This window comes from Arachis hypogaea, chromosome 18 (assembly GCF_003086295.3).
Source record: "Arachis hypogaea cultivar Tifrunner chromosome 18, arahy.Tifrunner.gnm2.J5K5, whole genome shotgun sequence".
In the NCBI taxonomy this organism is placed as follows: Eukaryota; Viridiplantae; Streptophyta; class Magnoliopsida; order Fabales; family Fabaceae; genus Arachis; species Arachis hypogaea.
Genome location: NC_092053.1, coordinates 54,582,291 through 54,585,356, shown reverse-complemented (window position 1 = coordinate 54,585,356; position 3,066 = coordinate 54,582,291). Strand labels below are relative to the sequence as shown.

Below are 3,066 nucleotides of genomic sequence, written 5' to 3'. Positions count from 1 at the left end.
ATGTTGAGAGGTATTGTTAGGTGGGTTTTGATATGGTCTCTGTGTGGAATGTTGATGAGTTGCATTATTGTTGGGGTTGTGACGTCTCTGATCTTGGCCTTGATCCTGTTGATTTCCCCACCCAAAGTTTGGGTGGTTCCTCCAACCAGGATTATAAGTTTTGGAGTATGGATCATGGGTCTGCTTAGGTGAGTTTCCAATATAGTTGGCTTGTTCCTGGTCACCCTCTTCCTCTGCATTCACTCCTTCTTGCGCTGCTGATAAGGTGGTGACTGCTGCAACTTGGTTTCTTTCCATCTTCTTGGTAAGGTCAGCCAACTGCTTGGTGATCATATTGTTTTGAGCTAGCAGAGCATCCATGTTGTTCAGCTCTATCACTCCTCGAGTGTTGCCCCTTTCAGAGGCATAGAAGTAGTCATTCTCAGCTACAGTCTCGATGACATCTATGGCCTCTTCAATGGTCTTCTTCTTGTTCAGAGATCCCCCAGATGAGTGGTCTACTGCCTTCTTTGATTCATAAGAAAGACCCTCATAGAAAATGTGTAACTGCACTCATTCATTGAACATATCTGGCGGGCACCTTCTTGTCAAGTCCTTAAACCTCTCCCATGCTTCATAGAGAGTTTCACCATCTTGTTGCCTGAAGGTTTGTACCTCAGCTCTCAACCTGTTAATTCTTTGACAAGGATAGAATCTCGCCAAGAATTTATTCACTACATCTTCCCAGGTTGTCAGACTCTCCTTCGTGAAGGATTTCAGCCATTTAGATGCTTTATCCTTGAGTGAGAAGGGAAATAGAAGCAGTCTATAAGTGTCAGGATGAACACCATTGGACTTCACAGTATCACATATCCTTAGGAAGGTGGTGAGATATTGATTGGGGTCTTCTTGGGCACTTCCTCCGAATGCACAGTTGTTCTGAACGAGGGTGATGAGCTGGGGTTTTAGCTCAAAGTTATTGGCGTGTATGGTTGGCTTTTGGATGCTACTTCCACAGTTTCCTGGGTTTGGATTGATATAAGAGCCTAGAACTCTTCTCTCTTGCCCAGCATGATTTACTGATCCTTCTCTGGCATGGTTATGAGCATCTTCTTCATGGTGGTTCTCCATATTCTCCTCCATCTCTGGTTCAAAATACTCCTCCTTTTCCTCAGCCCCAACGACTCTCTTTCCTCTTGCTTCCCTCCTTAATCTAAGGAAGGTCCTCTCAGGTTCAGAATCAAAGGAATCCAAAGCCCCGCTTCTTCTACCTGTCATACAACCAACAAGGCAAAAGCAAGAAAAAGATAAATGCAGAAAGTACTCTTGCTAGAAATGCTGTTAGTGTGAGTGATGCAATATATCAAACAGTTAGTGGGTTAGTGAACTGAATTGTAAACAAATAAGAGAACACCACAAACGGGTAAGGGATAAAGGAAAGAAAATAACAAAAACTGAAAGTAAATTACTCAAATGGAATTAAAAAAAACAAAAGAAAAATGCTCAATCTAGTTATCAACCAATTTAATTATTGTTGAAACAAAATCAATCCCCGGCAACGGCGCCATAAACTTGATGCACGGAAACTTGTCTCTCAATAAATTTTCCTTCGGCAAGTATACCGGATTGTCGTCAAGTAAAAGCTCACAATAAAGTGAGGTCGAATCCCACGGGATTGATTGGTCAAGCAACTTTAATTAGAGGAATGTTCTAGTTGAGCTAACCAGAAATTGAGTTGAGGAATTATAGGAAATTAAATGGCGGGAAAGTAAATAACAAAAAGTGTAAATGCTGGAAATAAATGGCAGAATGTAAATGACGGAAAGTAAATTGCAGAATCTTAAATGGGGATTTGGGAAAGTGAGCATAAAAGTAAATGGCAGAAAATAAAGAGAATGGGTAAGATCAGAAATAGGGGATTCATTGGGCTCAGGAGATGTTGTATTCTCCAGATCAAGTTCATTTTCATCTCTTCCTAAATCAATGCATTCATTGATCTCCTTGGCAATCTTAAGTGATTGGATCCCAATTCCTTGGCAACCAAATCTCTCTAAGCTTGAACAATTGCCCAATTCCTTGATTTAATTGCTCATAGGAAGAGATGAAGTTTGGTCACTGATTATACCACATACATTCCCAAATCAAAATGTTGGTAGCATTATATGTCACTATATCCATCCAAACCCCAATTTGGTCCAGCATGAGAAAACATTTCTAGCATGATCTCCTCATTCCTCTTCCAAGGTTCCGAGGAGATCCAATTATGGAAAGCTTCTCTTCCAAGATAGCTAACCAATTGGATGAAGAACGAAAGCTTTCTAGTAAAATCAAGAGAAAAGAAAGAAGAAGAATAATGAAAACTATTATTGATCCATCAAATTACAACAGAGCTCTCTAACCCAATGAAACGGTGTTTAGTTGTTCATAGCTTTGGGATTGGAAAGCAAAAATGGAAAAGTACATTCTGAAAAATAAAACTAGAAGTTGCAGAGAAAGTAAAATATACAGAGTGTAGTTCTCCCAAAATGCCAAGCTCCTATACTAGTTCAAAACTACTCCTATATATACTACTCTTCTGATCTACTATTGGCTCTTCAAGTCTTGGATATGGGCCTTTGATCTTTAGTTGAAGTAGTTACAGTCTTCCTTGGGCTTAGCTTTGTTTGTAGAGAGAAAGTGAATCAGGCATGGTAGCAAGTTAGTTAGGACATTAGTGGTGTTAACGTTAAGTGTAAATTTAGGTTCGAAAACGTTAGTGATGATAACCTTTTTCACTAACGCTCCAGACCTAATTAACCCACGTTAACTTCAACGTTAGTGGCACTAACGTGACCACTAACGTTGGCTATTGGTCCTTCGCAAACGTTATTGGCATTCACCTTTTCCAATAACGTTGCTCCTTGCTTCTTTTCCCCACGTTAGTGATCCACGTTAGTGTAACTAACGTGGCCCTTAACGTGGGTATGCCCAAGTTTTGAGAGCGTTAGTGACACTCACCTTTGTCACTAATGTTTCAAATGCCCCTTCTTCCCACGTTAGTGCCTCACGTTAATTGCATTAATGTAACCACTAACGTGGTGGTGATTG

At 40.3% G+C, this 3,066-nt stretch overlaps 1 non-coding gene across 1 annotated transcript; it reads left to right on the top strand.

The window, feature by feature from the left end:
* The first annotated feature begins 562 nt into the window (after nt 1-562).
* Nucleotides 563-669, top strand: LOC112773878 (small nucleolar RNA R71). Its single transcript, XR_003188402.1, has one exon. It is a non-coding gene; the product is annotated as a small nucleolar RNA R71 (small nucleolar RNA).
* The last annotated feature ends 2,397 nt before the right edge of the window (nt 670-3,066 follow it).